We start from the raw sequence: 22,747 nt of genomic DNA on the forward strand, positions 1-22,747 counted from the left end.
TCATCGAACCCATCGTTCTACCATTCCTAGACCGGCAAGGGAACTTTCTGTTCCAACAGGACAATGCACGTCCGCATGTATCCCGTGCCACCCAACGTGTTCTAGAAGGTGTAAGTCAACTACCCTGGCCAGCAAGATCTCCGGATCTGTCCCCCATGGAGCATGTTTGGGACTGGATGAAGCGTCGTCTCACGCGGTCTGCACGTCCAGCACGAACGCTGGTCCAACTGAGGCGCCAGGTGGAAATGGCATGGCAAGCCGTTCCACAGGACTACATCCAGCATCTCTACGATCGTCTCCATGGGAGAACAGCAGCCTGCATTGCTGCGAAAGGTGGATATACACTGTACTAGTGCCGACATCGTGCATGCTCTGTTGCCTGTGTCTATGTGCCTGTGGTTCTGTCAGTGTGATCATGTGATGTATCTGACCCCAGGAATGTGTCAATAATGTTTCCCCTTCCTGGGACAATGAATTCACGGTGTTCTTATTTCAATTTCCAGGAGTGTATTTTCATACGGAAGACCAAAGCAGCTTACTATTCCTTTGCTACTCCTGATGAGGTAGTGCTTTGCCTCCAAAGATCATGATTTCGGTGGGATATTAAATTCCATCTTTCTTTCCTTCTTGACAGCTGTCTTTGACAACGATGTATAGGTACGATCACGACGGTATTCCTTACGTGAAGGCGGCATTTGATCACTTTATTGGTGTTTATATGAAACTATACACATCGTCATCTTGTCATTTTCCTTGTGAGTTACCGAGCATTGGGTTCTCATTTAAATATAGGGCCGAAAGAGTCAGCCTACAGGAATTGTGAAACGAACCCTGTCGTCCAGGACCGCATGCCACAAATAGTCCAGATTCACCACGAGATGGGGAAACTCACAAGCGTCTATTGTCTATTGAGGCCTAAGCGCTGTAGTGTGAGAGTGAGACGGACGAGAACCTACGTTATAGGGAAACCCAATAGAAACCGTTTGTGTCCGAGAAGACGTAGCAGTGTTAAATATGGTGAACCTAAGATCGGCTATAAAGTGAAACATTCATGGAAACTATTTAATTCTGTAGTAATGCAGGGAATGAAGCCAGAGTAATTTTAATCTACCATCCTTCATAAAATTTCATGGTGATCCCAATAAAACTTGAATATTGACCAGATCTATAACAGTTTAGGATTTACTGTTAAAGTGAAATTAACATGTTTTGTAACAAAGACCTGAATGCTAAAGTCTGAACGCATTGGTCGATCTTAACGATCGACATTTCATATAGAAGCGCATCATTAAATTGACAAACGTTGTAAATATCAACCCTGTAACTTCATTTGTTTAAAAGATATAGTTAACTTAACTTATCAGTATTTTCAGTTAAGCATCAATCATCATTTCCTTCACACAAAGCACATTGAACGATGACAGCATGACACCTTATTGAATCATTAGGTAATTGAATATTTGTTGTAAAGTTTAGTGCATGGTAGTTACTTTTGTTCTTTATTTATTTATCAGAAAGCACATTGGTGCAAGGCTACTGGCCGTGGCATTCAAAACTAAGAAGGAAATTGTATTGGTTTTATGTAAAAGAATGTAACGTTTATTATGTAATGGATATTATTGTTACTTTATTTAGAGCGGGAAGGTGGTCAAGGTTTGGTTGTTTAAATATGTTAAAATCTAAAATAATATAGAATAAGCTGTCGCCAATCAGATGGACGGCTTTAGGAAAGGGAACTGCCCTTGTCAGTTGAGCGAGAATATTCGCCACGCGGGAAACGTGGCCGAGGACGAGCAGACACTACTGGTGCAGACGCGAAAGCGGACAGTTCGGCTGGAGACACCAAAGGGTACAGTTCGGATTTAGACGCGAAAGCGGACAATCGGTCTTTAGGTAGCTAGGAAGTGTAACAACTTAGAAAATTTCACGTTGTGTGGTATCGCGGGAAGTAGTCTCTGAGCAGTGAGCAGCCGCGTGCCTGCAGTGTACTCTTAACTTTTCGTGTAAATATCGAGATGGAGTATTGTGTTTCTCGAGGAGATTGTGAATGATCAAACTTGTCTAATGGATATGCGCTCGAGTGTAACAGTAATTCTAAATACGACCACTTCCACTATTAGTTTGCCTTCTGAAAAAAATTATTCTAACCAAACCGCAGCTGTGTGGCCTACATCATTTATGGGTCGTTAATTTAATTCCCAATATTATTATTACTGTTATTATATGTTATATTAACTTTGTATTTCGCAAACTTGCCATCAGCCAGACAGTTTAACCAAAGGGTCACAAGTGTCTAATTTAGGGCGTGTAATGCGACACGTGCAGTTGAACCCCTAGACGAGTTTGAGTAGACATTTCGATGAAGGGGAACCGCATGTGAGCCCAGACATCTTTGGGATGTTAGCTTGCATCCTTCATCATTCTTGATGTTATTTCCTCTGTAGCAACAACAAATCTGAATACTGGAAGGAGGATTTCATGCTCTACTTCTAAATCTATACTCTTTTAACTATTATATAAAACATATTAGACAGAATTACAACACATACGAAAAATTTGGCAATGATTGACGGATGAATACATGCGACAGTATCGAGATACACATAGTATTGAACAGGCAGTAACCAGTCACATGCGCTATGATGAATTTCAGTTCATCTGCAGGTAACTTAATCTTTCCACCCAGAACGCTGGTTTTTAATCTTACCTGGCAGCCTGTCACGTGGATGATGTCTTCTTTCTAATGACCGCGACGTAAAGTAAAGTTTCCAGGAATATTTGGATTCAAACGGCCAGTTACAGCCATACCTATACGTCTGTTCATTTAGGCTTTGATACTCTTACAAATAACTGAACGCTACTCATCAGTCAACGTAAGTTTTCTAATAAACCAAAGATTCCTGTTCTATGTCCTACAACATATTTTATTTCATTTCACTTCATGTTGTTCTGGACGATCATACAAAGGCATTTAATCGAATGTACTAAGTATAGAGTTGTATAGTGTATGTCGTAAAAGAAACAGCCAAGAGTATGTTATTATGTTTTCGGTAATTATTGTAAATCTATCCAGATTTAAGATGACACGATACCCAATACGTCATTAGAAACACGGTATCTTTGTTTGTTCAGTGTTTTCTTATCGTTAGTCAATAAGTACCCATTCTTTTTGACAGCAAAACCGACTAAAAGCAAATTTTAAAACTGAAATTTTTATGAGTATCAAGAATATAAGCGGCATTGTTTGCACTCATCTGTGAAATTTCTGAGATTTCTCCTGTTCCTTAAGAGCCCTAAACACTCAGTCAACGTACAGGATTCTCGCGTTAATAAATGTTAGAATAATCAACCGTCCCTCTCAAGAGTTAGCAGTGCAATGTGACTAATAATCTCCATAGGTAAGCAAAGAAAACGTTGGCTACCCGCCCGCTCAATACCATGGTTGTACGATCTCGGCCGCTTCCTCTGTTTAGGTCAATCTTTTATGTAGGCTCTATCTTTTACCTTGGCGTTCCTTCAACACTATTCACACAGAGTGGTCTTCCACCATTGATAAACGTATGTGGTAGTATTCTGACTATTCACTTCAACAGAGATCGGAATCAGCTCATGCCCGTGAGGAGGAAAACGCGACCAGAAGCACCCCTCGAGGGTTCCAAACTTTGACAAGATGCTCTCCCATTTTGTGACGTACGGTTCAGCCTCCGTGCTTCAAAGAAACGCCACAATAGGAAATCCGGTTCCCTGATCCCATTCCATTGAAAAGGAACGTCCTTTGCTTGAATGCTCAGATCTTTCTGTAGCAGCACTGATACCTGCTGCGTTTCATGTCAAGAGCTGCGGAATCAGGTGGAGCGTATTTAATACCAAGAATCACACTCTGTCCAATGGCAGATTACAGTGCGTGGAAATGCGAACAAACACACTTTGTACCACCACATACGACTTTTTTAATTATTTAATAATCACTCCATTATTGCCCAGCCAGTGATAAAATTTTAGAACAAATGAATACGATATATGACACGTTTGTTTGAAATAAGAAAGTAACTGATTCATAAAATTACAGAATGCTGTTTGCACACATCTGATAGCACGAGCTGCTGCATGAATATTGAAAAAGGCACATTAGAAATTATTTCGTTAGAAAAAATTGTAAGCATCAATACCTTTTTAGTCTTAGCCTAGTTATCAATTTTTTTCTAAATGGCCAATTCTGTGTTATGTTTTGGTATATTCTGGAAAACTCTTGAGTTCTTTACGATGAGGCCGGCTGGAGTGGCCGAGCGGTTCTAGGCGCTACAGTCTGGAACCGCGCGACCGCTACGGTCGCCGGTTCGAATCCTGCCTCGGGCATGGATGTGTGTGATGTCCTTAGGTTGGTTAGGTTTAAGTAGTTCTAGGTTCTAGGGGACTGATGATCAAAGAAGTTAAGTCCCATAGTGCTCAGAGCCATTTGAACCTTTACGATGACAGAGACTTATTTTGCAGAGAGCAATGTCGTTGTTCGACACTTGATATCAAGATTTGCGTCAAGTTATAAAATTATAAACTCTGCCCGAACAGGCCATGAATGCCCAAACGGTACCGAAAAAAGTCATTGTGACACTCAGTAAAACACAAATACGACATATCTACAGTAATACATCGTACACGTTAAGTGATACATTCAGGATAATTAAAATGACGGAGTACAAAAGTCCACGCCTATAGTTTCTATATCTACATCTACAGCTACATGGATACTCTGTAAATCAGACTAAAGGGCCTGGCAGAGGGTTCATCGAACCACCTTTACAATAATTCTTTATTATTCCACTCTCGAACAGCGTGCGGAAAAAACGAACGCCTACATCTTTTCATGCGAGCTCCGATTTCTTTTATTTTATTATGATGATCGTTTCTCCCTACGTAGGTAGGGGTCGATAAAATATTTTCGCATTCGGAGGAGAAAGTTTGTGACTCAAATTTGTATTTCATACAAAGACTACGTGGCTTGTGAAAACGAGTTAGTTTCGAAACAAATCAGTCAAAAAAATGAGTTGCATATGAAACTGTGTTTCACGCAAAATTTTACTTATCTAGGAAAATATGCAGTGTTTTTATACGGCGATATCCGACTACAAAGAAAAAGAAAAAAGAATCATTTTCAAAATCATTGAAAAGTGAAAGCTCACGTGAATACCGTGAAATATAAATTACGCTAATGAAGATCAATGCAGCAACAGTCCAATGTGTCTTTCAAGTGTGGTTAATTTCCGCATAGACTAAAATATTCAATAACGAAATCTTTTGTATAAAAGTGGAGGAAAACTACCATAGTTTTCGAGTGGAGTGTTTGTGGAAAGATAATTGTAATAGATTAGTAGCATCTCGATGTAAAGGATCTGGTTCAGACCGGTAAGCCGAATTCAGCAAATGGTTATCAACACAATACCGCAATTTATTTATTTGCGTGAGAGGTATTTGCAGGACTGATTGGAAAACAGAGTGCCGGAAGTGTCATCTTCGATTTAACATGAGCATCTGACTGTGTAGGCCTAAGCATACAGGGTGAGAGATCTAAGGCAGGGCACCTCGAATACATTCAGAATGAAGTAAAATATCGAGATGTGATCATCGCCAAGTGCCAAGTTATAGTGAACAATACGGCGAATTTCCTAACGCCCGCTAGTAACTTTTATTGTTTGTGTCCGCCGAATTACGACACCGACTTCGTTTTTTTAATTTTTTTATAAGGGCACTACATATTTTTTCTGTGGTATTTGAAAGATACGTTTAAGAGAACTTCAACGATATAAGACGTATGGTGCTTGATGAAACAGTATCAAGATATAAACGCTGCAAACAACTATCCCGCCTTGGGGAGGTGAGGTTTCAGAAGCATCTGCCCTGTTATACCAAATGTGAGCAAGCTCGTAACTCAGGTACAGTTGGTGTGTTTATCATCACGAACTGTCATACCAAGTGCTCAAAATGTTGGTAATGAACATTGCTGCACACTATTAAGTTCAGATGATTGAAATGGCTCTGAGCACTATGGGACTCAACATCTGAGGTCATCAGTCCCCTAGAACTTATAACTAATTAAACCTAAGTATCCTAAGGACATCACACATATCCATGGTCGAGGCAGGATTCGATCTGCAACCTTAGCGGCCACGCGGTTCCAGACTGAAGGGCGTAAAACCGCTCGGCCACACTGGCCGGCTCACTATTAAGTGATTCAGGAGAAACAATACTAAACGTTAAACTTCATCTAGAGTTAACGGCAGCACAGCTCCGTGTTTTAAGTCACTTAATGCCTTCAGGATCGTCGGTGTTTCAGAATAGTCTTATTGTTTTAATTTTCACCACCAATAAAAGTATAGAAGTGTTAAGTATGGTGAGAGCGCAGACGATTTTTCGTTTCATGAACGACCGTTCTAATGCTCTCCAAATGTTCTCTTAAGAATGTCTGTCATTACATGTACGGAATGGGAGGGACATCTGTCATGTTGGTACCCTACTGATTGCCCTATGTCCAGTGGAATGTCTTCCAGCACGCGGTGTAGCCTCGCCGTCTGGGGCGCCTAGCCATGGTTCGCGCGGATACTTCCGTCGGATGTTCGAATCTTCTTTCGGGTATGGGTGTGTGTGTATGTTGTCCTTAGCGTAAGTTAGTTTAAGTAGGACAGATGACCTCAGCAGTTATGTCCCATAGGAACTAAACAAAAAAGTCTTCCAATAACTTCACAGTAACATATGTTAGGAAATCCAGATACTTGAGTGTATTCAGATTCCCATCAAACTTCACAGTAACATATGTTAGGCAATCCAGATACTTGAGTGTATTCAGATTCCCATCAATAAAACAGGGACCAATGATGCGTGTCTTGAACAACGTGCACCAAACGTCGATAGACCAAGGGCATCGTTTTTATCCACTTCTTTGAGTCAGTGAGGATTAGCAATTAACCATTAGTGCATCTTGCGAAGACTGACTTGCCCATGGTTTGTAAACGACACGTTTTCCTCTAACCAAATTTTGCCTAGATATGCCGCATCTCTTTGCACTTTTCGTAGACAACATTCGGAGAACTTCAACAAATTTTTGAACTCACTCCCTTGAAGCTGTAGATGCAGAGAAATGTGAAAAGAATGAAATGCGAGGGATTGTATTTCTTTCAGAATACTCGTTTGGTTGATCCCTCTCGTACTTCCGAGACGCGTCTTAGCGTCGTTTGTATTGTGTGTTACTGCTGCTTCAATTTTAGTTTCATTTCTTTCTTTAGTTGCTCTTCTTTATTCTTGGCGTATTTTATTCTCCACACTTCCAGTTTCTAGAACTTTTTTCTTATAATGTTTGCAAAGACAGATCGTTATTACTTGGCAAGATCTGGATACTCTTCAACATACAACTGCAACGTTGGTCTAATAGTTTGGCGACATTCGTCATAAACGATTTTCACTTTTTCAAGTGTCGTCTAGATTGTGAACTGACTGATGGGCTCAATAGCTTTACAAGCAAATTATCTGATTGCTAATAAAGCAGAACACAGACTGACGGGCCTCAAGCACACAGGTAAACATTAGAATTATACGTGAGGCACATGTCTGCTAGCATTTATAATTATACGGCAAATGTTTGTGGAACCCCTTCTCCTGATGGCGGGAGAGTTGTTTGTGACACTGTTATCTTGATATTATTTGATAAAGTCCCATACATGTTACGCCGTTGAAGCTGTTTTACAGGGTTCTTTCAAATAGCACAGAAAAAGTCGGTGTCGTAATTCGGCGATTATAAACAATAAAAATTACTTCCGAACATCAGGAAATTTGCCATGCTGTCCACTATAGCTTGGCAAGAACCACATCTCGATATATATATATATATATATATATATATATATATATATATATATATATATATATATATATATATATAATTCTGTATGTATTTGGGGTCGCCTGCCATAGTTGCCTCACCCTGTATTTTTCATTAGTTTAAGTAAGTAATTAGCAGAAAATCGTCTCCCTTATAATCAAACAGTTGATAGAACTCAGTATCTTTTTGTTCTGGCTTAACCACAAGCGCCGGAACGAAGAGGAAGAACGCAAGACCAGAGAAGGCGGTGAGGAAACGTCAGCCAATAGCCCGCTGACAAGGACCACACCGGGCCAGGAGCGACCTCTGCAAGAAGTAAACATAGGCGCCGCTCCTGCCAGCCTCAGCCGCTCAGATCGTCCCCGTATACGGACATTAGTGAAAAGTATTCGCGGAGTACTAGCACGGCCCAGCAGAGAGTGCTACGAGAACAGTTAGTAGTGATCCACAACCTGTGTGACAGACTTGCCTGAACATTGTATACAAGGTGGTCCATTGATCGTGACCGGGCCAAATATCTCACGAAATAAGCGTCGAACGAAAAAACTACAAAGAACGAAACTTGTCTACCTTGAAGGGGGAAATCAGATGGTGCTTTTCGAAAAGTGTAAGAGACTGGCGAAAAACCAAGTTAGTAAATGAATATAGCCATTTATCTATTTAATAAGAATCGCGTACGTCGGGATATTAGTTTTGGAAACAAAGAATTTAACAGAATAACATCAGTCAAAGGACAAAGATTTGTTTACATGGGTACTGATTATGTTTATCACTCATTTTATCAATATGTACATCTAAATCTACATTCACACTCCGCAAGACACCTGACGGTGTGTGGCAGAGGGTACCTAGAGTACCTCTATCGGTTCTCCCCTCTATTCCAGTCTCGTATTGTTCGTGGAAAGAAGGATTGTCGGTATGCTTCTTTGTGGGCTCTAATCTCTCTGATTTTATCCTCATGGTCTCTTCGCGAGATATACGTAGGAGGGAGCAATATACTGCTTGACTCCTCGGTGAAGGTATCTTCTCGAAACTTCAACAAAAGCCCGTACCAAGCTACTGAGCGTCACTCCTGCAGCGTCTTCCACTGGAGTTTATCTATCATTTCCGTATTCATGATTACTAAATGATCCTGTAACGAAGCGCGCTGCTCTCCGTTGGATCTTCTCTACCTCTTCTATCAACCCTATCTGGTACGGATCCCACACTGGTGAGCAATATTCTAGCAGTGGGGGAACAAGTGTACTGTAACCTACTTCCTTTGATTTCGGATTGCATTTCCTTAGGATTCTTCCAATGAATCTCAGTCTGGCATCTGCTTTACCGACGATTAATTTTATATGGTCATTCCATTTTAAACCACTCCTAATGCGTACTCCCAGATAATTTATGGAATTAACTGCTTCCAGTTGCTGACCTGCTATATTGCAGCTAAATGATAAAGGATCTTTCTTTCTGTGTATTGCCGGCCGGAGTGGCCGAGCGGTTAAAGGCGCTACAGTCTGGAACCGCGCGACCGCTACGGTCGCAGGTTCGAATCCTGCCTCGGGCATGGATGTGTGTGATGTCCTTAGGTTAGTTAGGTTTAAGTAGTTCTAAGTTCTAGGGGACTGATGACCACAGCAGTTAAGTCCCATAGTGCTCAGAGCCATTTGAACCATTTTTCTGTGTATTCGCAGCACATTACACTTGTCTACATTGAGATTCAATTGCCATTCCCTGCACCATACGTCAATTCGTTGCAGATCCTAATGCATTTCAATACAATTTTCCATTGTTACAAACTCTCGATATACTACAGCATCATCCACAAAAAGCATCAGTGAACTTCCGGTGTTATCCACAAGGTCATTTATGTATATTGTGAATAGCAACGGTCTTACGACACTCCCCTGCGGCACGCCTGGAATCACTCTTACTTCGGAAGACTTCTCTCCATTGAGAATGACATGCTGCGTTCTGTTATCAAGGAACTCTTCAATCCAATCACACAATTGGTCTGATAGTTCATACGCTCTTACATTGTTGGACACCAGATAAAAGAATTGTCTTCAGAGTTTCTACTGCTTTTTGCATTCTGGATACTTCAAACTGTCTGATGTCATAATAGGATTAATTCAAAAGCTGCTGCACATCTAGAAGATTTCTTGATCCATATTTTTATACACCATTTTCTCAAGATGGGATTGTCTATTAGAAACTAAGGATCTCGGTCCTGCAGCTGAAACAACGGGTTGTGAAAGGCAGTTGATTGTCGTCTTCAGCTCTGAACAACCTTGGTTTTTTTGGACAAATGATGATTCTAATAATTACTTTCAACTTTATTCAAAATGTCCTCCAGAATTACAGTAGCAGTTTTCAACCATTCAGTTATGTTCCTCGTTTTGGTCTTTGAATCTGCCCTCATACGATGTGTCAAAAAAGATGGAATTGCATGTTTTTCGGAAGCATATCATGATTTTCATGGGCTGATTTACTTTTCCGACGAAAGACAAATCCTAATAGAACTTTTAAAACAACAGCTTTTGTTTCCTCTCGATGTTTTGGAAGTACCGACTATAATTTCTCCGAATGTCTTACCAGTGCGAGCTGTCATTCATCTCCATTTGCTTCCAAATGCTGACAAATGAAATTCACCCAGGCAGATACCTCAGCATCTTTTGGTCGTCCAACACCTCTGTGAATTGCAACATCAGATTTGAAAAATCATTTCGCAAAGTTGCTAAGCTATCTACCTTCAACCACAAGAAGATCTTGTACGTGCCCCACTTGAAATTTTACTTGAGTTCCCCAGTCGTTATTCCGTTCTGCCACCATTTCCACTACCAATTTTGAACGTCTTTCCAATGTCACGAACATTTTTTTATTTTTATTTGTTTATTTATTGTTCCGTGGGACCACATTTAGGAGAAGTCTCCATGGTCATGGAACGAGTCAATACATGAAATTATAACACGATTGTAGAAACAGATAAAATGAAATATAAGAAACATATTCAGGCGACAAGTCGTTAGTTTAAATAAAGAAAATCAAGAATGTAACACTGGAATTTGCTTAATGTTTTAGCTCTTCCAGGAGCTCCTCGACAGAATAGAAAGAGTGAGCCATGAGGAAACTCTTCAGTTTAGACTTAAAAGTGTTTGGGCTACTGCTAAGATTTTTGAGTTCTTGTGGTAGCTTATTGAAAATGGATGTAGCAGAATACTGCACTCCTTTCTGCACAAGAGTCAAGGAAGTGCATTCCACATGCAGATTTGATTTCTGCCTAGTATTAACTGAGTGAAAGCTGCTAACTCTTTGGAATAAGCTAATATTGCTAAGAACAAACGACATTAAAGAAAATACATACTGTGAGGGCAATGTCAAAATTCCCAGACTATTGAATAGGGGTCGACAAGAGGTTTTCGAACTTACACCATACATAGCTCGAATAGCCCGTTTTTGAGCCAAAAATACCCTTTTTGAATCAGAAGAATTACCCCAAAAAATAATACCATATGACATAAGCGTATGAAAATATGCGAAGTATACTACTTTTCGTGTTGAAATGTCACTTATTTCAGATACTGTTCTAATGGTAAATAAAGGGGCAAGATCCTGAACATGGGCTTTCCACAACAGCTTACTATCTATCCGTACGCCTAGGAACTTGAACTGTTCCGTCTCGCTTATAACATGCCCATTCTGTCTGATTAAAATGTCAGTTCTTGTTGAATTGTGGGTTAGAAACTGTAAAAACTGAGTCTTACTGTGATTTAGCATCAAATTATTTTCCACAAGCCACGAACTTATATCATGAACTACATTATTTGATAATGTTTCAATATTACACACAAGATCCTTCACTACCAAGGTGGTGTCATCAGCAAACAGAAATATTTTTGAATCACCTGTAATACTAGAAGGCATATCATTTACATAAATAAGAAACAGCAGTGGCCCCAGATCCGACCCTTGGGGAACGCCCCATTTAACAGTGCCCCATTGGGACTGAACATCATTACCACTCTCAATATTGCGGAGGATTACCTTCTGCTTTCTGTTCTTAAAGTAGGAGGCGAACCAATTGTAAGCTACTCCCCTTACTCCATAATGTTCCAACTTCTGCAGTAATATTTTGTGGTCAACACAGTCAAAAACCTTCGTTAAGTCAAAGAAAACACCTTACGTTCGCAACCTTTTATTTAATCCGTCCAAAACCTCACAGAGAAAAGAGACTATAGCATTTTCAGTTGTTAAGCCATTTCTAAAACCAAACTGTACATTTGGCACCAAATTATGTGAATTTAAATGCTGCAGTAACCTTGTATATACAACCCTCTCGATAACTTTAGCAAACACCGATGGCATAGAAATAGGTCTATAATTGTCAACATTATCCCTGTCTCCCTTTTTACAAAGTGGCTTCACTACCGAGTACTTTAATCGGTGAGGAAACCGACCACTCCTAAAGGAAAAGTTACAGATATGGCTAAGTACTGAGCTAACATACGTGGAACAATACTTCAGTATTCTGCTAGATACCCCGTCATATCCATGAGAGTTCTTGGTCTTTAGTGATTTAATTATTAACTCAATCTACCTCTTGTCAGTATCATGAAGGAGCATTTCAGGTAACAGTCTCGGAACACTTTTTTCTAAGAGCGCTATATGATTCCCTGTTGGGACTAGGTTTCTATTTAGTTCACCTGCTATATTCAGAAAGTGATTATTAAGTACTGTACATATATGCGACTTATCAGTAACACGGACATCCCCACTACGCACTGATTCTATATTCTCGACCTGTCTCTGCAGACCAGCCACTTCCTTTACGACTGACCATATGGTTTTAATTTTATCCTGAGACGTAGCTATTCTATCTGCATACCACATACTTTTTGCCTTCCTAATAACTTTTTTAAGCACCTTACAATACTTTTTGTAATGGGCTGCTGCATTTAGATTTTGACTGTTTCTAACGTTTTGATATAATTGCCACTTTGTTCTACAAGATATTCTTATCCCTTTAGTCAGCCACCCAGGCTGCCTGTTTGTGCTAGTACCCTGTTTTGAACGTTCTAACGGAAAGCAACTTTCAAAGAGCACGAGAAAAGTTTTGAGGAAGGCATTATATTTATCGTCTACTGTATCAGCACTATAAACATCTTGCCACTCTTGTTCCTTGATAAGGTTTACAAAAGTCTGTACAGCAACTGGATCAGCTTTCCTAAAAAGTTGGTAACTATATTTAACATGTGTTGCAGCACAAAAATCTTTTAGACTTAAAATTTGTGCATTATGATCTGAAAGGCCATTCACCTTTTTGCTAACAGAATGCCCTTCTAATAATGACGAATGAACAAAAATATTGTCTATGGTTGTTCTACTGTTCCCTTGCACTCTCGTTGGAAAGAATACGGTTTGCATAAGATTATATGAATTAAGGAGGTCTACCAGCATCCTTTTCCTTGCACAATCACTTATACAATTAATACTGAAGTCACCACATATAACTAACTTTTTGTATTTCCTATAAAGTGAACCAAGAACCTCCTCTAGCTTTAGCAAAAATGTTGTGAAATCGGAGTCTGGGGGTCTATAAATAACAACAGTAAGAAGTTTAGCTCCACTAAGTTTAACATATTCTACTAAACTAAATTTAACATATTCCACGAAATCCTGTGGTGCGTCTTCCCCACAAAATAAACAGTTTGTTTTGAGGTAAAGTTTTTGAACTGACAATCGATAAATGTGGGATTCATTTTCCACTGCATCCGTTCTTCTAATAAGATTTTCTGCACTTTTAATGAAAGTCAACAACGGTACGGTTCACCAAAGGAACATGTATACAACAATTTCTTGTCTTAATCCTCTCAATAAACGTTTGTGTGCATTTTTCTTTCACCCTGACAGATGTACCCTGTCCATAACACTTTCATCACAAATCAAACAGTCAGACGTCGCTCTGACTGCCACTCACAAACGTAATTAGTGATCAGTTGACGACTAATGCTTCCTCTACTGCCAAATTTAACTGTGGTCAATAAAAGACTGGGAAGTAAGTACACATTATTGACAGCGGAGCAACAAAAGCCAGAGTTTGTACTGACAGATAAATGAAATAGCAAGAGTGAATATTAGAAAAAAACCATTTAATGGAAAGTAAAAATTAACTGTCATTAACCATGCGATTCCATGAAACTGATAAATGGCGATATTAACTAACCAACTACGTTTTTAGACACTTTCTTTGACATACTGATAACTATTTTAATGCTCTAAAACATTTCCTCTAGAATTTTTTCTTGTAAAATGGGCGAACTTTCAGACAGTGAGCGTCTTATGGCGCCGAAACAAGATGAAAAACGAACGTTCTCTGATGTATCGTGGAAGACGTGGAAGTGACAATGTTCCATGAAAGCGCATTATAGATACGTTCACATTCAAATGTGGTGCTCATTTGAAGCAATGAGAATAAAGTTAAATTAATCCTCTTCCAAAACAATTATTGAGGTGATTGCAAAGGCTGACAGGGACCTAAAACAGGACACAAACGTCACAACGACTTCAGACTTCTATGGAGAAGTATCGATCAGAAAAATGGAATGAAACTGCAAGAAAGCTGTTACAGGTTATAGTTGACATCAATCGACCTGTGTGTCAGTAAAAGTCTGTAAACTCCATGCAGTAGTCGACCATTGCCAATCTTAGCGATCTAACAATGTTACATCATGCCTAATTTAGTGTCATGTCCATTACAATTAATAAGAACCATATTTGAACATAAACATTTCTATTCTTAGCTTTTGCGAAACCTTACAACTTTTATCTGTCATTTCTACCATAGCACTTAGAAGGATGGCGTAGTGCTTAATACACTAGACACGCATTCGGGAGCTCCGAGCTCAACCCCAGAGCTAGCCATCCAGCTTTGAGTTCTCCGTGGTTTCACAGTTCACTCTGAGCGAATACCGAGATGCTTCCCTGAAGACTCCATGCCGCTTCTTTCGCATCCAATAATAAAAAAATCCGAGCAAAGCTCCGTCTTCAAAGACGGAGCTGTCGAATATACATAAACTACTGAACTTACTTGCTTACTTCTACCACAGCATGCGGTCGATGGGTCTACGAAGAAGTGGAAACGGTGCATATGTTGTCGGGACTGAGCAAAATGGAAATTATTTTCCATGTCTTCTCTTTGTGATGGTCTTCGTGCTGCTTCCCCGCTCAACAACTAATTATTTGTTAAAATTTAAATGGGTCTTTGAAATTATTTTGCTGCCTAGATCGCATTTACATAAGGAAGCTAAAATGTGATGACTAGCTACTTTCTGTTGTGAGTGACAACTTTCCTCAAATCATGATCATATTAAATGCAGGCTGAATACAGACTGGACGTATCAGTAGCAATCATCACGCGGCGGCATGCATTTATTTGGAAAGCGACATGACAAATAAATTTGGTGCTAATAGTAACAACAAAGTTGAACCTGGGTTATACGCTTAGGTCGAACAAACTGGTTGTACCAGTACAAATCAAATTGTGTGAAATGAAGATACGACGAAAAACTGTCATGCAACTGCATTGTCATTGTATGTTTATTTAGACATCGTATTTTAATTTCCTTATGTAAATATGATCTAGACATTGAAAGATTTTTGTAATTCTTTTTAAATTAACAAGTTCACAAATATTGCTTTCTCTTTCCTGATAATGTCAGGCAGAAGAAACTCATTAGTGTTTGAAACTATACCACTTGTTGGAAAGACTTGGTTTACATACATGTATGTACACCGCAGTCTCTAAACAATGTATACAATGTGCTTCAGTTGCCCCTACTAATGTCGTTCTATGCAACCCACGATGTTATATCTGGCCTTCAAGACAGATTTACACACTCTGTCTCTCACTACGCTCAAACTATTGGTCCTATAGAAAAAATGAACTGGACCTTTTTTGTAGAACGTTTAATGCATTTAAACTTTGTTCTGGGATACGTTTTTGCTAGAGGCCACAGTTTTCGAGTTATCAGAGGAAAACGCACAGCAGTGATCTTCAAAGCCACCTCCACCCCTACACTCATTCCTCACCTGTCAGGATTTCTAATATGTTATTTGTGGTACTCCATCCTACCACTGTCAAAAATGTCCGACTACACGAACTATTCCCGATATTCGACCTTTCTTGGTCTCTAGTGGCTGGACCATTATGCCACAGCATAGCCGGCTATTCCGTTAATATTATTAATTTAAACGTGCCCTTGTAGATAATTAAAGAAGTTGCAAGTCCACTTCAGTAGATATTCATTTGTTGAACCCCCTCTACCCCCCCCCCCCCCCCCCTCTAAATAAGCGCGACTGCTACGGTCGCAGGTTCGAATCCTGCCTCGGGCATGGATGTGTGTGATGTCCTTAGGTTAGTTAGGCTTAAGTAGTTCTAAGTTCTAGGGGACTGATGACCACAGCTGTTAAGTCCCATAGTGCTCAGAGCCATTTGAACCCTAAATAAAATCCTCTCTACGCCTATGCCAGCAAAAATGTTCCATTATTAGGTAGCAACCACTACAGTGGTGTCACGAAAAAGAAAGAAAAAACTGGTCATGTGCGAGTAGGGCTCGCGCTCAGAGTGTTCTGCACAAATTTAAAAATGTTCATTTATAGATTATGATTAGAGAGTGTCAAAATATGTGACACAAATGGCCCTATCTTTTGACTGCATTGACTTAGAAGATTAAATTTTTACACCCCAAGGGATCGTAGACCTTAATATTTGACATATGTTTCAGTTTTATACCTCCCACATTACCGATCGATGTACGGACCCTAACAAATAAAATTTAAAAAAGCATAACTGTGTACGAAATTTCGAAAGAAGTGTGGTGCGAGAGTTTATTATAAGCACTTTTTGTGTTCTAGGAACTTAATTTAAACATGTAAAACGACTCCACAAATAAATCACAAATGTGGTCATGGAGTTGGAATCTTATCATTCATGAGAATTTTTCGTCATCTTATAAGGGTTTGTATAGGTACAGTGACGTTAAACCTCACAAAATGTGGTTGTACAGATGCCTATATTCTCGCCGAATTGCATTTGTGAACAAAACTGGAAGGAGTGCAGCAGACACAGCAAGCTGGTTTATGGAACACTAATTTATATGTCGGCGTAGCCAACAAATGCTTTCACGGGGACTTTAATGTGTCAAAGTGGGAGAACCAAGACAGTGTCAGAGGGCACAAGAGCAAGCTAGTGAAATGTGCGGAACTGGAGTAAACGATATATGAGTAATAGTTGGGAGTTGTAATGAGCACTGGTCTGTAGGTGTTCACTGAAGGCGCGCCGTAAATACGCTAAAAGCCCTATGGCGGGAAAGGATCGCTCCGGTGTGGAATGCTACCTGCACAGTCTCTCCCCGGATGGCCTTTCATCTCGCCGACAAATCCCATTGTGCGGCCCGCCTTTCAGCGCGCGCCTACCTACCGCGGACACATACACCGACGCGGTCTCCTCCCGCTACCTCCGGCCGCTCGCACTGTTTAGATGAAACAGTTCTCCCATTCGCACATTTTCTTTTCCCCGAATACGGTTAATCACTATTAGCACAGGACTCAACTGTTTTCCAGCCCCGGATGTACGATATTTCCGAACCGGGACAAAAACTTGATGGTGGTGCACCCCACCGCCCCACTTCCCTCTCGAGCGTTTGATATAGGATGTCAAAAATTTAAAAAAATCGATTATTCAAAAATATGGTTATTTTATATGTGTGAGACAATAAGAACTTTTCAGAAAATTTGCAATCTTTATTGCGTATTAGCAAATAACTTTCTCCTTTGTGTGACATTAAATTAAATATAAGAAACATAAAACAAGTAAAGACAAGAGACAAGCATACGGTACACATTTCTTCAATCCTTAGGTCCCGGAATTTTGTTCTCTCTAATCTTGCGACAGCTTTACACGGCGAGCTTTCCTTTCGGCAAAACAATCTATTACTTCATCGTAGTTCGTCGAACATTTGCCACATGAAAACTCAAAATTTCGTTGTTTACTACTGAAAAAACAGTCAGTACGAATAGTAACCAAGACTGGTGTGGTTTCTCGATTTGATTATGTCTATTTTGTCACTGTCTGCTAGATGAAACGAAACAGGCTTTTCTAATATTGCAGAAGTTGTAATACACGCCAAATAGGCGAGACTATTTTAGCGCGTAGGGTAATTATTTTCTACCTCATTTACACAAATACCAAGACAGAATATAATTCACGAAGTACCAATATCAAATGCCTATTAGCCATACTACAAGCGAAAAGTTTTGTTAGAAAATAGCTTGACATTTCGTCCATATGCCCCAGTTTCTAAAGCGTGAGATCGAAAAGCAGTAGCAGTACGAAATTTTTATATTAATTCGGAATCGTCATATTCAGCCATTTAATTTGTATGATATCCCCGTTTCTTCTCATTCCTCGTTCTTACGAGCTATCTTGTCATCACTAATTCTGTAACTGTTCCTACCGTTGTCAAAACTTATTCTCGGGTTAACTTCACTGACCCTGCCAGAATCTTCAGTTTGGTTATCCCGCGTTTATTCTCCAGTTAGGCGTTATTACGTGTTTGTACAACACGCTTTCCGCGCTATTCCGAGAATAGAACTTCAACGGCTGCTACCACAGACTGTAGAACTGGCACTAAGTAGTGTAGCGATCTGGCAAAAATTTTCAATCAAAATTTCATTTTATTGGATACGCCGAGAAGATAATATGACATCTGACTTACCTGTTATTTCTCTTAGTCGTTTATTTCGACTCTAGTTGTTTGAATCTACGGATTTTGCTAATAGTTATAACAATGCTTATCAATCGCACACCGATTCAACCACATAAACAAACAGTGACTGGCATTCACTCGTTCGAGTTTATTTGTCTCAACAGGTATAGCCCCGTCTCCTTTTGTCTGCGGGAAAGTTTTTTATTTCTAACTGTAGATGCAACTTGAATTCCCCTGGCAGAGACATCAGGTACACTACACACGCATTCAAAAATCAACTTATGATTCGTTCAGAAATCAACTTAGAATGTGGTCAAAAATGTTCAGAAACTAACAGGGATGCGTTTCAAAATCATATCAATAATCGATCGACCGAAGTGAGCAGGATGCTAGGCCCTTTGTGAAACAAAATTATTTTCTACTATAATATGAATTTGGCGCCGCCAGAAATTGCCGCCCAGGGCAAATACCCCGTTTTGCTACCCCCTCCCCCTCCCCCCCCCCCCTCCAGCACCCATCACCCCCAGATGACGTCCTGCTTTTTCCGAGAAGAAGACTCATTTCCCATTCCATCTTTTTCTCAAGTATTCATTTGTAAGCGCGGCATGGTCCGAATACCCTCGCTCATGAAGAGCGTCTCAAAGCGGTACCTTTTTCAAAGCACGTCATTTGTTCACGTGCTACCGGTGTGAGAATTTACGGAAGCAAATAGAAAATGGTTCAAATGGCTCTGAGTACTATGGGACTTAACATCTGAGGTCATCAGTCCATTAGAACTTACAACTACTTATACCTAACTAACCTAAGGACATCACACACATCCATGCCCGAGGCAGGATTCGAACCTGCGACCCTAGAGGTCGCGCGGTTTCAGACTGAAGCTCCTAGAACCGCTCGGCCACACCGGCCGGCTCAGGTCTGTCAGTATGATCTTATATGTATTATGTGCATGCCGTGTCTTTTATGAAAATTGCCGTAATCAATCCGCTTGAAAGGGAAACAGTCTGTCAGCAACAAATTTGCTCTATTTTTTTAATCAGTGAATTGAATGTAGAGAGAAGAACCGATGACCGCTATTGTTAAAGAAAACGTAAGAAAGGTAGAAAACTATTTCTGTTCGACAAGGATTGCAAAAATGATTAAACAGTATCAAAACGGACAGCAATAAACTTTCAGCCCTGTAAGGAACAGTTTGTACGATCAATGGTACGAATCGGAAATATTATGTGTCACGTGCTGTGTAAGTTAATGCCGTGGAAGAAGGTGCTGAAAATGAAAAGACTAATTATGGATGATTACCATAACATAATATAAAGGTAAAAGAGCTACATGGCAAGTTCGAATGCAGACGAATCCTTACTGACAAACAAAAGCTGGAGCGGTTCTAGGCGCTTCAGTCTGGAACTGCGCGACCGCTACGGTCGCAGGTTCGAATCCTGCTTCGGGCATAGATGTGTGTGATGTCCTTAGGTTAGTTCGGTTTGATTAGTTCTAAGTTCTAGGGGACTGATGACCTTAGAAGTTAAGTCCCATAGTGCTCAGAGCCATTTTGAACCAAAATCAATATACGCAATTTGCAATAAGAATTCTGTAAATTCTAAAGCAGTGTCAGTGAAAACTGTGTCAAAATGACAAATGTTATCATTCTGCGTTTGCAAACTCAGTTAGTGAATCAAAGTAATCGGTTCGATTTCTAGTCAATAATGTTAATCTCCTTCAAAAACACGCAAGTCGATACTGTCATTAAGGACTGAGGACCAATATCACAGTCACTTTGTTACAGAATTATGGAATATATTATGTGCTTTGGTGTGAAATAACTTTTAGAGACCACAGAGACCAGACAGCTCATCTGTTGGAATCAATAAGGATTCTATAGCACCAGCTGCTTGATGTCAGCTCGATGAATTCGTTCACGAGATCCACCAGGCTGTTGAGGGTGGGCCCAGTTTGATGCCGTGGTTAATGACTTCTGGAAAGCACTCGACGGAGCTCTGTACCGACGCCTGTTAACAAAAATACGTTTTCATACAATTTAAGAATAGGTAGGTGACTGGATAGAAGTCATTCTAGCAAACAGCATCGGTTCCTAAATAGGCAGATATTTTCGTGTTCATACAGTTTAATAATATGTAGGTGACTGAATAGAAGTCATTCTGATGAACAGTATCGGTTCCTAAGTAAGCAGATATTCTTAGAACCGGAAGTACCGTCTGGTGTACCTCAAGCAAGCTTGATGGCTCCCTGGAGCCGCTCACAACCGTCAACTGTATAGAAGTGTCTGTCAGAACGATGTATAATAGAAACTATGTAAACCACACTTAACGCACATCTGCAATGATTATCATATTTTTTTCTGATATTTCATAGCTTTCACTGACTCGTTATTACTTCCAAAACGATATGTTCCTATTCCAGAGTTGTTGTACGGGGTATATCAAAAAGAATCATGCGATTTAAAAGAATTAGAACTATTACGTTATTTGAGATATGCGCGTGAACAAAATACTGTTGGAAAGAGCAAACTCTCGAGTTTTAAATGGTTCCCGCTAGGTATCAGCAGTGTGCGCCTACTTCAGTTCTATTAGAAATGGTGTCGGCACAACGGAAAGCTTTTTGCGTTCTACGTTTTGCTTAGCTCGGGTCAGTAATAACTGTCCAGCGTGAGTTTCGTACTGGGTATAGTGTGGAGCCTCCTTCAGCTCAGAGCATTACACGATGGCATGAAAAATTCCGAGAAACAGGTTGTTTGTGTAAAGGCAAATCGCCGGGCAGTCCCCGCGTGTCTGACACGAACGTCGGACGAATCCGCCAAAGTTTCACCAGGAGTCCGGAGAAATCAGTTCGCCGTGCAGATCGACAGCTCAACATACCCCCGATGTCCGCCTGGCATGTGTTGCGTCGACGTTTACGCATGAAACCATACAAAATTCAGCTACTGCAAGCTCTTCTTCAAGGTGACAAACAACAACTTGTGGAGTTCTGTAATTTCGTTCTTGGCAAGATGGAGGATGACAGTTTTCTTCCACGCTTAGTGTTTAGTGACGAGGCAACATTCCATTTAAATGGAAAGGAGAACCGTCACAATGTGAGAATATGCAGTACGGAACAATAACATGAAGTTGTACAACATGAGAGGGACTTTTCAAAATTTAACGTGTTTTGTGCAGTTTCACGGCAAAATGTGTATGGTCCATTTTTCTTTCCCGAAAACACTGTTTCAGGAAGCACATATCTCGATATGCTTGAGAACTTTCTCTTCTCACAGTTAGAGGCTGATTCCAACGACTTCATATACCAACAGAATGGGGCACCTGGCATCTGGAAGTGCGGGCATTTTTAAATCAAAGGATTACTGAACGATGGATCGGTTGCACTGGACCAAATGATTCAGTCTTACACTACTGGCCACCAAGGTCATCCGATCTGACTATATGTTATTATTTCTTGTGGGGATTTATAAAAGACTCTGTTTACGTGCCTCTGTTACCAACAACAATGAATGAATTGAGACGTCGCATAACAGCAGCTGTAGAAGCTGTAACTCAAGACATGCTCGCTGCAGTGTGGGAAAAATCTGTATGCTGCACTGACATATGCTGTGCATCTCATGGGGGTCATATTGAACACCAATGAAAAGGTATGAAAAAAAAACTTTTTGAGTTTCCCGTTCATTAAAAAACAAAATTCACTGCATATGTTTATTAGTTTCAGAAATATAGACGTTCCAAATTGGATTTTTTTTGGTATGCCATGTATTTTAACTCCTTCATCACCTTAATTTGTGCGCAACGTTTTGAATCACACAATCTACATGTTTTCGGGCTTTCGGAACTCCTTACAGTAAAACTGAATGTGATTATTAGAACGATGTGATGAAATTTTCTGCAGAAGACCCACATAAAAACCTACGAGAAGAAATCGTATCTCCAATAAAACGCAGTTAATGGAGAGAAGGTTGACCAACCCAATGCCATTGCTTTTTCTGTAAGTAGTTACGCAAGCACATATGTAGAGTGATCAAAAAGTCATTATAGGTTATCCGTCTTGAGCTGACTGAAATTTAATTAAAAAGGATTTACAAGAGACGCGTTTCGCTTTTATTTACAAAGCATCCTCCGTGGTTATT

General features: G+C 40.1%; 1 protein-coding gene across 2 annotated transcripts in view; it reads left to right on the top strand.

Moving 5' to 3' along the window:
- LOC126471606 (protein Wnt-16-like) overlaps positions 1-22,747 on the top strand; it is an 803,254-nt gene that overhangs the window by 223,164 nt on the left and 557,343 nt on the right. The gene's annotated exons all lie outside the window — the stretch shown is intronic.

The sequence above is a fragment of the Schistocerca serialis genome, chromosome 3, assembly GCF_023864345.2.
Source record: "Schistocerca serialis cubense isolate TAMUIC-IGC-003099 chromosome 3, iqSchSeri2.2, whole genome shotgun sequence".
Lineage (NCBI taxonomy): Eukaryota > Metazoa > Arthropoda > Insecta > Orthoptera > Acrididae > Schistocerca > Schistocerca serialis.